The following is a 15200-nucleotide window of genomic DNA, read 5'->3' as shown; positions in this document are numbered from 1 at the left end:
TGGAAAGAAGGGAAATAATTAAAAAAACTATAAAATATAAATAATGTAGATCGATTAAAAAGTTGCTTAGAACTGGCCATTCTATAATATACTAAAATTTTATTTAAAGGTGAAGCAGCTCTTTAAGGCTCTATGCAGGATTATGACATTTTACTGCTTGCTTTTGTATTTGTGCTATAAAATGAGTAGAAGGAAACGATGTACTGTATTATCTGAAAACATTTGGCATCAGTATTGTTTCTTAGGCTTTATGGTGTATAAAGATCAATAAAGATTGCATGATGATGGAACCAAGCACGGGTTCACTTATTTTTATTGCTTCTGTGCTATTTTAATCATAAGAACAATCTCTCATCTCTAGATTAAACAATATTCCAGCAGAGTAATAAAACACTCTATTGGGGAGGGGCACAATGCACCCAGAATGTTTATAAACCTAGAATACTAAGAATACTTACATTACTTTTACAATAACTGCGTCTACTGTGACTCAGAGATAGTGATGGGCTAATAAATTCGCCTGGCGCCAATTTGCGGTGAATTTCCATGTTTCTCTCGTGAGACAACATCAAAAAATTTTGGACTATTTGGATGCCCATTGGCTTTAATGCCAGCAGAAAAACTTTTCGGACGCACGTCTGAAATTGACACGGACGTCAATTTTCGAGTTTCACAAATTTTTCGCCGTTTTTTTTCGGCAAAGCGAAATGGGAGAAATTCACTACTCAGAGCTACATATATCAAGCTACTTGGAGACCAAAATATATTTATCAGTTGCCTGGTGTATTTAATGAGAAAATCAAGAATTCCTTTAGTTTTTTTCTCATATATAGAGAAAACTGCACTGACCTGGGGGTCTTCTCAGCAAGCACCACAGAGTGATTCTCTTCTTCTTCTTGCGGGTGCATGTACGCAGCTAAGTGAAAAGCCGCATTGTCACTCTACTGCGCATGCATCTGCCCTTGGGAAGAAAGGAGAAGGGGAAGAAACAGATTGCTCTATGGTGCTCGCTATGAAGAAGTTTGCTGCAAACAGGAGCACTAGTATGGGGTATAAGGTGAGTGATAACAATCATTGGGGGAGGGTGCAAAGCATTTGCCAACCCTCAGCGATTTACACTTTTCTTCTCCATTAATAAGACATTATATTTACATTTACTAGAGGATGGAAGATGCAAAACTTACAACACTTCTTATGCAATTACTGCTTGACATTCTTCTGCACAAACCACTTATATTATTGCTACTCTAAGACAAGATGTAAATAAATTAGATAAGATTCGATCATTTTCTTTTTTAAGACTTTTATTGGTGTGTTTACAAACAAGGGCGAGCAAGTTCAGCTGCAAATTGTAAGCAAGGACAAGTTAGCATGTCTCACAATTAGCCATCATAGCTCAAATACAACATGGGTTATATATACTGTACAAAAGAATAGTGACTTAAGTGTTACATAGGCAGCAACTGGGCGATATCCTTTGACTATAGTATGCTTCGATTCCGATACAATACTCCAACACCCCATAAATACATTCCAACACAGATCATTTGGTGAAAAAGGCCGCAGCTTGTTTTATTAAGTAACATTTTCCTTCAATTGTTCTTATTTAACTTATAACAAACATACCAGCATAAAATAATAACACATCACACTTTGCATAAAATAATAGCCGCTGAAGGCTGCACATAACATTTAACAATGTTTACAATAACTTCCCAAACCCTTCTTAGTCAAAACCCATTAACTAGCCTAAGGCTAAGACTCCGTCACCCGTTTCCTCACTTACGGTGCCTCCTTGCCCCCTTAGCCTCGCCCCAGGCCTATCCAACCGACCTCACTTTACCTTCCAGCCCCCTTTTTGGCTACCCATTAGGGCAGCCCCACTATGCCCTGCTGCGACATAACCATCCACCCCCCCCACTTCCAAAAGGGCGGGAGGGAGGGACGTTGTACTGCTGTGCCATCTACAGGTAATGAGATCCCCCGCGCTTTCAGCCCTTATTTAAAGGTTAAGCCCTGCCCCCCTTTTCCATTGCCTTTCCATACTACAACTCCCACAATACCTCTCACCACTACCCCTTAATTTCCTCTACTCTCCCCTTAGTCATGTGCCCCTTCCGCTCCACCTGTCCCAGGCTCGCTATTTGGGCTTCTGGAGCGAGATCCTGGCTAGGGGTTATGTATGGGCAGATATGGAGGAGTGTTTGCTTTTCCATGGTTCCCAGATTTTTATGTGTTGAGCTCTTTTTTCCAAATCTGTGACTATCATCGTTTCCATCATTATCCTAGAGTTCAATATTGGTATAATTGCTACATAGAAGGTGTGTCGTGTTTTTCCAGAGCTTTGCTATAAGAGTAATTGCTGTGTTAAAAATGTGGAAAAACAGTTTTTTGGAGTCTTTTTGAATTTTTGTAGGGTAAATCTGGCGTGGGCTGACATGGGGATGTCGTGTTCAAGTATATCTCATATTAAACTAATTATGTTTGTCCAGAAGGGGGACTCAACCATGGGCATTGCCATATGAATTTTTGTGACTTGATTTCTGTACTGTCTCCAGCATTAATTTGGGTAGTAAGGAGTTATTGCTACTATCCTCGTGGGAATAAGGTACCATCTGCAGATTCATTTAGTATGGGTCTCTATGTGATTGGTGCTGTTCAGATTTTCTCTCCACTGAAGTTATAATTAATCCTTATTGGAGTCAAAAAATCATACTGGGTTTGTTTTAATGTTTAAATAATTTTTTTAATAGACCTAAAGATATTTCCCAAAGCCGTAGAATCATTTGTTAGTTTTTTTAGATTTTATATTAATCTAAGCCTACTACAATTCAGTGTTCCAAAACAGTGAAACGATCCAACCTAGGAATAATATTCTGGTTTTCCATATATGACTTTATTAGACAATATGATCAAGGGATAACTATATAATGTACAGCATACAATATTTTTTAAATTGTCTTTGGATAGTCTAATCTAAGAATTGTTTTAACTAACTAAAAAACAAATGCTCTCTAAGGCTACACACTAAGGGGCTGATTCACTATGGGTCGAATATCGAGGGTTAATTAAACCTCGATTTTCGACTAGGAATTGAAATCCTTCGACTTCGAATATTTGAGTCGAAGGATTTAGCGCAAATTCTGCGATCGTTTTAACTAGTTCGATTTTTAGTTCGAATCCTTCGATTCGAAGTCGTAGTCGAAGGTCGAAGTAGCCCATTCGATGGTCGAAGTAGCCCAAAAATACTTTTTTAAATAGTTTTTTTACTTCGAATCCTTCACTCGAATTTAGTGAATCGGCCCCCTTATTGTTATTGCTATGTTTTTCATATTCCAGTCTCTTATTTAAATCAATGAATAGTTGCTAGGGGAATTTGGATCCTAGCAACCAGATAGCTGAAACTGAAAACGGGACAGCTGCTGAATAAACAGCTAAATTACTCAAAAACCACAAGTAATAAAAAATGAAACCCCAGTTGCAAATTGTCTCAGAATATTACTCTCTACATCATACTAAAAGTTAATTTAATTTAAGCTTTGGTAGTGCCTGTAAGAAAGGCAGGGGTATGGTGGAGAAATATAGGTAATAGAGAGCTGTTTGCCAGTCATTTTGTTGTAAGAATGATAAAAAGGGAGACAAATAATAGAGAAAAATATCAACCAAACAGCAATCAAGCTTTCAAATGCATATAGTCTTTTAAACACCAGTGAATTAATTTTGTATTATGGTTTTCCGATTTCTTTTCTCTGAACTCTTACAAGAAGATGTCAATACCTGGCCATGCAACCTGTTTTGCCCCTCTCTGTGTGCTTAACACTAGAACATGTTTGCCTGCTGGCCTTTTGTGTTTGTCAGGTGTTGTGTTTAGATGAGACCTGCATGCAGTCATAACCCATGACTAAACCTGGCAGAGGAGCTTGTGTTTGCATATTGCATGTTTATTTAAATAGGAGCTTTGTTTCCCAGGTACAGTTGAGAGAAATGGAGCGCTAATGCAAACATACCTCGCATGTATTATCATCAAATTTGCAGCAAAGTTCCTGTAACACCTACAAATGATCTGCTGAGAGATGTTCAAATGATTTTATATGTTAAGTTATACACAAACTATACAATTATGTAACCAGTATATACTAAGTTTAGATACGTTGTTAGAGCTTACCGCTGAATACCGTGGGCCCGGGTGCACACGCCCCAGACCTTCAGCAAGGGGAGCAAATACCAGAGGATGGCACAAGTCTGGACCCACGAAATAGTAGAGCCGGAGTCAGATTGTAAAAAGGGTTAAAAAGGCTTACATTTTATTTTCCATAATTAAGAACCAAGGCCTGACGCGTTTCGTGTCTACCAGGGACACTAGCCTACGACTAAGTGCCCCTGGTAGACAGGAAACGCATCAGGCCTTGGTTCTTAAGTTATACACAAGTCGCATAGGGTGTGGAATTGCTTTTTCCAAGATCGGTCACACCAGGTTGTCTATATGTGTCCCACCCAATAGCTAGATTCAGAAGGACAATTTATCACTCATATTATAAATCATTACTTAAAACATTGTGATTTATTAGGTGCATGATGTGCACATCCCCTAACCATTGTAACTGTGTAGCAAATAGAGAGATACAGCAACCAACCATTGTAATTATCTATCATGTAGATAGACACAGCTGATGCAGTTCCCTTTTAATATAGATGCAGAAATGTCCCAGACACATAACCTACAATTCTGAATGTGCCTATTTTCTTACATTTGAATTTCTGTTTTTTGACTAATTAAATTTTTTCTTTAATACAGATGCAGAAATGTCCGAAACACATAATCTACAATTCTGCTTGTGACATGAAGGTGCCTATATACTGACATTCGAATTTATGTTTTTTTAAGAAAATTTGTGTTTTTTTAAATTTTTCTTAGCTTTTAAAAATGTGAGATTTATGACAGTGTGAAAAACATGAAAAGCTCAAAACTTTGGCAACTAATAGCAGTCAAGGTCCTATAGAAGTCGACGGGAGCTGTGATGATCTTATTGGACTTTTTATAGCAATTAGCAATTGTCTGAAAAAAAAGTAAATATAAACATTTTTATAGGTTTTTGTATGCTTTAGTGGATTGTTCAGCATTTTCTTTTTTTTCATACTTTTTATCTTTTAATAAATAACAAGGCATTTGTGATTTTAGAGATATAACACAAAGAAAGAACAATAAGGATCTGTAAGGATACACATTTGTTATTGTTACTTTTTATTACTCATCTTTACATTCAGTCCCTCTCCTATTCACATCACAGTCTCTTATTCAAATCAATGCATGGTTGCTAGGGTAATTTGGACCCTAGCAACCAAATAGCTTAAATTACAAACTGGAGAGCAGCTGAATAAGCAGCTAAAAAACTCAAAAACTACATTTAATAAAAAATAAAAACCAATTGCACATTGTTTTAGAATATTACTCTCTACATCATATTAAAAGTCAATTTAAAGGTGAACAATCCCTTAAAGCTTTGGCAGTGCCTTTATGGTGTTTTTTTTGTTTTAAAGGTATATAATAGAGAATTGTTTGACAGCAAATTTGTTGCAAAAATTATAAACGTTAAACAAATCATATAGAAAAATAATATCAAGCTTTTTCAATTTGAAATTTAACACCATGAAAAGCTCTAATACAAAACTGTCGGCAAGTAATAGTAAATAGCACATTTGTGATTTTAGAGAAATAGAGTTTAATCATCATTTTAAAAAATGTCAAGTCCACTAAAATTCTAAAAGTTTATTATGGACCTTGAAGTGATAAGTTTACTTGTTTTTGGCAGTGTGTCACCTCTGAACACAGAAATGTGACAGAGGTGAGGTGGTGGCAGTAGTCTTTTCCAAATACCAGGAGAAAGCTCAGGTGCAGGGCAGATTCTTAGTAAATTAGTGACCCTACAGTCATACATATCAGCTTGAATAATCACCATCACTTAGTGGCGGAACTAACGGGGGTGCAGGGGGTGCGAGCGGGCCACGAAAATCTCGTACGGAGGGGGGTCCGGCTGCGCGTCCCGCACCAGGGCCGTTCCCCCTCTAGTTACGTTCCTGCCATCACTGCTTTAAATTGGGTGTACAGGTAATGAATTTGTTATCCGGAGACCCGGTCTCCAGAAAAGCTCTCAATTATGAAGAGGCCTCCCATAGACTCATTTTATTTAAATTTCTAAAAATGATTTCCTTTTTCTCTGTAGTAATAAAACAGTAGCTTGTACTTGATCCAAACTAAGAGTCCTTATTGGAAGCAAAATCAGCCTATTGGGTTTATTTAGGGGGCTATTTATTAAAGGTCAAGTTGTGAAATCTCAAAGAAAACTCAAATTTCTTAGAGGAAAAAAACCTAATTTTTTTTGAGATTTCTGAGATTGAAATTACAGAAAAATCTGTTATCTGGAAAACCCCAAGTCCTGAGCATTCTGGAAAACAGGTGCCATACCTGTACTGGGTTTGGTTGCTCTGCCTTGAACTTTCCTGCCACAGGCTGCTCAAAAATGCATCAGTTTCCTAGACACTTTGGGCAGGTCCTCAGGTTTGCTGCACTCAGCTTATTCACACAGATAGTTGCAACAACAATGGGGGTCTTGGCAGTTATTTTAAAATTACAGTATTAGTTTTTACTCATTTTTAAAAATTATAGAAAAATAAAACAACATACTGGCTAGAACTAAAAGGTAGGTTTGCTAGTATGTATACCTTTATCTTTTACAGGTTATGAGATCTTAATAGTTTGAACAATGTGTTCTACAAACTCTCAGTTTTGTGTCTTTAAAAAGAAAAAAATTATATGGTTAACCTTTTTTTTATAGATTAAACATTTGGCAGCATGAAAATAATGGTTCAGTTCAAGTATTAACTGTTAACATCTCATTATCTCTACTAACCTTGAAATTACTTCCATTATAGTAATAAAAGTTATGCTTTAACAATGAAGTACAACTCAGCGTGACCCTACACAGCGTCTAATTACCACTAATTATAACAGTGCCATCTAGACTACCTTAACTCTTTGATTAAGTACTGTCCAAAAAGGTCAGATAACTCTGTCTTGTTACTAAATGGAGGTAGTGTCAGGCATAATAAAGGTCGATGGGGTTGAGCTTTTGACTCATGGTCAGATGCAATTAGTGTCAATAGTGGCAATATTTTATCTTTATCCATCTGGTGAAAATAACCCACAATTAGATGACATGCTTAGCAGAAGTATTCCTTAGAAACATGTTAAATTAAATGGAAAACTATTTATTGTAAGAATGTAATTCATTGATTTGGTATAATCGTCATGGAATTTAGAAATAATGGGGAACTACTACAGGTACAGAATAAATCTTTTAGATATATTCCTTAGGCGTATGTTAATGGTTAAATCATTTTTATATTTTCTACATTAATTTACTTTGTCAATATAAATTCTGTAAATTCTTATATTGTTTAGGGGGGTTATTTACTAAGCTCCGAATACCCGAAATTACCAGATATCTGAAAAAAATCCTGATTTTTTAAATAAAATCAGACTTTTAAAAATATCACAAATTTTTCGGAATTTATTAAACCCCGAGGGCTAAAAAGCCCGGGTATAAAAACACGGCATCTCAAACCTACCGAAGTTGCATAAAAGTCAATGGGAACAGTCCCATTGATTTTTGGTTGTGTAGGGGGTTTCGGGCAATTTCACACTGTTTTCAGAGCTTTAGGGTGAAAACTCCAAAAAATTCGGAGATTTCGGGGAAAATTCACGAAAAAATAGTGAAAATCTGAGCTTTTCTCGCAAAGCAAATTTTCGGGAAAATGTAATAATAAATAAGCGTTAAAAACCCGAGCGGGTTAGATCGGAGTTTGTAGCAGCCGATATTGAGATAAATTCGGACCTTGATAAATAACCCCCTTGGTGTTAAGACATAGAGGTAATTTTAACACTCCCTTTAGAAAATACTGATTGCAATAAGCTCCCACATAGCAGATACTGTTTAACACCTTTAATAAACCTCACAGATCGGTCATAAGTTTATACTGCCTTCAGTACACTTTTTTTAGTGACAGCTCTTCTTGACTTGCCATGTCTTGTCTCAACAACAGTTTGGGCCAACTCCAGGGCTTCAGGCCGATTCTTCTCCTGACTAATGGGACATCTTTATACACCTACAAGATTATAGTGTGGAGTCTCTATAACAGGTTCTTCTCCTAGCATCCTCTATCTCTCCCAGCTCCTTAACATTCAAATTATATCTGCAAAAAAAGATCTTGGAGGTCAGCACCATGGATCAAGTACAGGTACCAACTCCCGTTGTTCTTTCTTTTAGAGCAGCTATACTTTTTACCTATATAAAAAAATATATATTTTCAGATTGAAGTAGTTTAATTTTACATTTGGTCCAATTTATGGAACACAAAACATACTGGCAGCCAATCTAGTCTCTGTACTTCTAGTGCCTCATTGTATCTAGGGCACAGTCTACAGCCATTTATAAATGTGGATTTCTTTGAAGATGTCTATAGCTTATTATTAAAGGGGAACTCCAGCTTCCAAACCAAAATTTGATAAAGAGGCCCACATAACACAGAAACCCCTAATATACCCATCTCAGTTACCTGTTTCTTCACAAAGTATGAATAAATGCCATTTTCTATGTTGAAATCCAGCTGTTTAACAGTTCTTCTCTTTCTGCATCATTTGAAATCCTGGCAGGGAAGGAGGGACTAAACACTGATGTTACAAATTGTAACAACTTCTCCAAAGCTTACAGACAGCATGCAGGAACTACATAACCCACAATGCATTGCAATATGATGTTCCTTTCCTTATTGAAATCACATGTGCAGGAAATTGTGGGGTTTGGAGGATGAGGACTAAGGACAGATGGCTGTTGATACAAAGTAACAGTAGTCAGCCAGCTCACAAAGTAGTCAGACAGATCAGCAGAAGAGCAGGGGCTGGGCTTAGGGAACGGTTCCAAACCATTAAAAATCATGAATAGTCTGCATATTTTTAAATTGATGTATATTGCAAAGTTGCTTGGAATTATGTTTACTTTTCAAAAAGCTATATTGTGTGGAGTTCCCCTTTAAGGTTTGTTTAAACTTCACTGGCCAGTGACTGATGAGACTGGCTGTAATGCTCTGTGTAATATTGGCACAATATAAACAAATCATTATATATATTTTTGATCATAATTTTATTGAATCATCTATATGTGCGCCATTCTTTATTATAAGGAAAAATGTGTAATGCAATATTATGATATTATTATGATATGAATGTGTAATTTTCCTACAGCCTAGAAAGTAATTCATGTGTTTACAACTTGCAGAAGGCTACAGTTTATTTTAAAAATGATTTAAAAGCAGATGGGTCTCTTAGTTTTTTTTTTTTTTAATAAAGGAATTATTTATATTATTATTATATAATATATTCAAAATATTGTTAGAGCTGTTTTGTAATGTCAAATGACATAAGTATGTTTATATTAATTTCTGTTTGGGTTTGATCCCTTAAGAATTGTTAATATACATGTGGTTTATGTATTTCTTTCAATAGTTGCTGTAACAAGGTAAGGTCTGTTTTAGAAAAAAAAAACTATAGTTACTGTATGTGGTTTTAGCCTTGTAAGGGAAAGGTAAAGGTGAAATTGTGATAGTTTCTCCATAAAGATTAATCCAAAAGCTCATTCTAAGTAACACGTCAAAGGATTATCAGGAACAATGACAGACTGTACATATGACAAGCACATGCGTGCAATAAACTCTATCTGGTACAGCAGAACATTTGGGCACAGTTCATACAATAACACTACTGTAAATGCAATAAAACAAATTAGCAAGAGCAACCAGGAGAAGGCCATTAACAGTAATAACCACATACAGTCTTGCTAAAAGCTCTGGGCTCAGTCAGGTATTGGATATCTAACAAGCAACACATGACCCAAGCATCTGCCTACACTCTCTCATCTGACTTACCAATAAAAACTGTGACAATATCATTGTTGGAATAATGATGGCCACAGCTATATTAGCATTACAACAGTGCAAATATCAATACAACTTGTAAACATAAATAATCCATACATAACATTTGTGTAATAGTAAGTACAAGAAATTACCGTACGCAAGACTCTTGAGCCCCCTGTCAGTCTGCCCTTTCACAGCCACAGTGAGCCACAATCCCCTCCAGCTGCCAAAATCCTAGATCAGAGGATACCTGCCGCCAATCCCGAGCCTCCTTTAGCGCACCTTTTAGCGCTCCTTCTCCCCACATGGTCACCCACCTTAGGGGTTAAACCATCCACTCGACCTAATCTGGTGTACCAGAACAGCTCGCCTCCCCGGCAGACTGAAAACGACCCGGGTGAGCTGTAACAAATGCCATACTGCCTCCCTCAGCTCCAGAATTTACCTGCCCTCTTCCCATCTCCCTAAACTATTCATACAATGAAACATGCGAAGTAGGTATCTGAATAGCATTATTATAGTGCATGATGGGGTGTAATACCCATAATATCAAGCTACCCTCTACTTATTTTCATCCCAAATTAATACCTGTGATCACATAAGTTTTGATAAATGGGATAATATTTAGGGATGCACCCAATCCACTATTTTGGATTCGACAGAACCCCCGAATCCTTCGTAAAATTTGGATTCCGATTCGGTTCGGCCGGGCAGAATAATTTGGCCGAATCCTGCTGAAAAAGGCCGAATCCCGAACCGAATCTTGGATTCGGTGCATCCCTAATACTATCCGACTGCTGGGAATGCTTCAGGCTTCACCTGTTTGATATTTGATAATCAGCCCATTACTCTCATTATCAATGGACACAGAAAAAGATGTCTATGAAGGTTTTTATTCATCCAGGTCAGGTTGAATGAAAGGTTTAGTTAACCTAAAGCCAGTTTTCCCTTACCTGTCAGTTGTACAGAAGAAGCTGCTCGGATGAGAATTGAAACGTTGATTTAGATTTACTTTTTATTTACTAAGATATTTCATTATGCAGATTAACATGTTAACGGGGCTGTTCACCTTCAAATTAATTTTTAGTATGATGTAGAGAGTGATATTCTGAGACAAATTCTAATTGGTTTTCATTTGTTATTATTTGTGTTTTTTATTTATTTAGCTTTTTTTTGGTTGCTAGGGCCCAAATTACCCTAGCAACCAAGCATTGATTTGAATAAGAGACTGGAATATTAATAGAAGAGGGCCTGAATAGAAAGATGAGTAATCAAAAGTAGCAATCACAAGAAATATGTACAGAGCATTATAGAGCATTTGATTTTTAAGATGGGGTTAATCTCCACCATTTGAAAGCTGGGCAGAAGTCAGAAGAAGGCAAATAATTCAAAAACTTTAAAAAAATAAATAATGAAGACCAATGTAAAAATTGCTTAGAATTGGCATTCAATAACATACTAAAAGTTAACTTTAAATTGCATTTTGGCAGTTATGCCTTAACTGCTCCATTTATGAAAAGTTTTCCAAGCATTCTGGGCTGAAGTCTCCTTCACTGTCAAATATTATCTCATCCTACACAACCTACATTACATATTAAAGGGTCACAGGCATAAATACAAACTTTACCAAGTAATGATGCAGGAGAACCATAGCATTTCCCACAACCATACAAAATATTTAGTGAGGGGCGAATCTGTTGGCAGAAAATTTGCGAAACTCATAAAAAAATTTGTGAATCGGCAAAAACTTTGCGAAACGCAATGAAGTCAAGGGCGACAAAATAATTTTGACACGCAACAATGTTGACACGAGCGACAATTTTCATACGCGCGACTCCAAATGCATTAAAGTCAATGGGGGTCCGAATAATTTTGACTTGCGCAATTTGTTTTTGTTGCAGCGAATTTTCCACTGTGAATTGCGGAAATTCGGCACAAATCCAACCCTGGTGAATACATTCGACCATCACTAAAAATAATCTCTGCTTAATCAGCACTATTCCAGTCCAGTGATGCCAACATTCCTACTTTCAATCCAAGGGGCAGATTTACTAAGGAGCGAACTGGCTAACAATTCGCTAGCATGAGCACCCGCAGGGACATCGCCAATTTACTAACAGACGCTGGCGCCAATTCGCTTGCAAAACAGACCATTGCTAGTGGTCATTCGCACTCTAATGGCAGGCGACTTTTTGCTCTGGCCAATGGAAGTTACTTCGCAAATTCACTAAATTTGCGGATTTTACTGAACATTACATTTTTCACCAGAGTTGCCTTTGCCACCTCAGACTAGGCAAAGTGCTAAAAAGAAGCTACCGCTTCATCAATCTTTTCTCACTTACATCATATCCTGTGTGCCGAAAATGCATCAAAGTTCAAAAAACTTTTGGGAACACATTTCCAAACATATGGAGCATTTATTTTACAGTGGGCTCATGTGTAGGGCATTTTATAAATGATCTTGTCTTTATTAAGGTTCCGTGGACATTTGTAATAAAAAGTGGTAACTTTAAGCATTTGCACCAACTAGCGAATTTTCGCTAGGCACAAACGAATGCTAGCACATCTTCGCGATGAAATGCTTGCACTGCTGAAGTAACGCTAACGAAAAGTCGCTCAGGGCTCAACTTTGCATATTAGTGAATTAGCATAGTGGTAGCAAATTTGCGCCTGGTGAAGTGGTGCGATGTGGGCGAAGTGGTCGTTGGCGACAATTAGCCCTTTAGTGAATCTGCCCCATTGTCCTGCATTCACCCTGTGCATATGGAATAAGGCTTTTAAATGTTCTCATAACATTCAAATGTCAGGTTTTCATCTGTTTAGAGATAGTAAAGGTAAATATAAGCAATACCATGTATGGAATTATATGTGACAGAAAAATAAATCAATATTTGTGGGTACATTTGAAAAAAAGCATAGTTGAGAACAGCGCATCACAATAGCATGCAACACTACACTGAACCAGAGTTTGCCAGCATCCGTTCAACTATTCTAAAACCTCTAAACTAACAGTCTTCAAGAATTTTAGAAATGTAAAGCAGATGAACAAACATCAAGATAAGTATCCTGTCATTTAACATTTTATATACAGACCACAGAATGTTCAAAATTGTACTCCCCCATGTAAATGTTGCAAGGCAAGATTAAACAGTCAGTAGGGATATTCTCTGGAAGCTGATTATGTATCAGTGTGTACACTAGTCGAGAACACCAATTCATACTGCATATAATACACATTTTCCATGTTGTTTAACACCTCTTGTGTTGGGCTGGAAGGAATTCACCGCCAGTTGCCTTCTTCTCTGATACCGTCTTTAATGCTATGCACTGACGTGGAGAACTATATCCATGAGATCTGGTGCTGGCTTGATTGTCCAAACAAGTGCAGTGATTTCAAAGTTAAACGTGAATAACGTATGTATAATGTTTATTTTTAAAGCATAAATTGTGGATGCACCACTGCACAGTAGAACGATACATTAATAGAAAAAATAGGGGCAATGCAATCATAAAATAAAGGATAAATAAAAAATATAGTTACATTCGAATTTAAACACATAGGGGCACATTTACTAAGGGCCAAATTTCGAAGTGGTAAAACTTCAAAATTCGACCATCGAATTGTAGAAATTCGATAGTTGGTTTTTTCTTGAGTGAATTTAGCCATTTTCATTTTCAAAAAAAAAAACCTTTGACTTCTAAAAACTTAGGCAAATACTGGCTATAGGTTCTAGGAGGTCCCCATAGGCTAACATAGCAATTCGGCAGGTTTAAGGTGGTGAAGTGTCAAAGTTTTTTAAAGAGACAGTACTTCGATTTTCGAATGGTCGAATATTCAACGTTTTTTCAATTCAAATTGAATTTTGGCCTATTCGATGGTCAAAGTTCAAGTTTTTGAATTCGAAAATTCACTTAGAATTCACTTCAACCCTTAGAAAATGTGCCCCTACGTGTTAAAGAAACACGAGGAAGGCGGTCCCTTCCCTGTAGAACTTACATTCTAAGTGGGTTGGCTATTATGTTGATGTTTATTCCTGTTTAGCTGCTCTGGAGCACTTCTTTAGAACTCAAACAGGGTCGGACTGGGGCCCATTGGGAGTATGGCTTTAAGGGACCTCTGTGCAAACTGAGGGGCTTCTCTTGTAGCAACCAACCTTACAATGCTTCCCCCATGTGCGCATCAGCGCATAGTTCCTTCCTCCATAATGTGGCGCTGGAGAGGGGACAGTCCGGGTGGGGGAGGGGACTTGAGTGTCCTGCCACCCAAGTCTAACACTGCACTCATGAATGCCCAGCATGGTCAGCTTTCAGTGATCCTAGTCCCCCTTTATTTCACTGTGCCATAGCAGCCAAAGCCTACAAAGAAACTTGGTGTAGTACTTTAGTAATATCTACTGTACCCTTTTGTAAAAAAATTGACAAATATTGATCTCAGAAATTTCAATAAATTCAGTTTAATCAATAATATATTATTTTCATATGTAATTTAGGTAAAAAATATAAGACATTTAAATCCAGGGGACCCTGGAAAATTGTAGGACATAACTAGGTAATGAATAGGGCCCTTTACTAGTGGTGTGGAATTATCGGAATTGTAGTCAGCAGAGTAAAGGAGGGAGGAACAGAGGGTATAAGAGGGCTGGGCCAAAGAGAAGGGGCAGCCATTTTTACCTGAAGGTAAAGACAGCTTCCCACTCTCCCACCCTGGTATCACAAGGAACAAGGGGAGAGAAGGTATACTGATGTTGTGTCACAGCACAACGGGGCTCATGGTGGGCTACACTATGGGCGGCTGAAAAGTGAAAAGTATATGGAAGGTGGTAGTTTAAGCGGGAGAGATAGGCATTTGGAGGCTAGGTCTGGTTCGGTGCCACAGTACGTGAGTGTGTTGGCAACTAGCCTCAGGTTTGGTAACTGTCAGATTCAGTAAGTGACCCCCATTTGAAAGCTGGAAAGAGTCAGAAGAAAAAGGCAAATAATTAAAACACCATAGAAGATAAATAATGAAGGCCAATTGAACAGTTGCTCAGAATTGACCATTCTATAACACTCTAAAATTTAAAGGTGAACCACCTTTTAAAGTACAAAATGTACAAATAATCTGGCAATAAAAGTACCAGATCAATTGGCAGCAAAAGGGTTAATGGGCCTTTTAATATTCAAATGCAGTAAGAAATCATGAACTGGAATAAGTCCATGATTAATCAGATATTGGCAGAGATTTCACTTTC

The sequence above is a fragment of the Xenopus laevis genome, chromosome 7L, assembly GCF_017654675.1.
Source record: "Xenopus laevis strain J_2021 chromosome 7L, Xenopus_laevis_v10.1, whole genome shotgun sequence".
NCBI lineage: Eukaryota > Metazoa > Chordata > Amphibia > Anura > Pipidae > Xenopus > Xenopus laevis.
The sequence above is the reverse complement of the archived record's forward strand: the minus strand, read 5'-3'. Positions refer to the sequence as shown.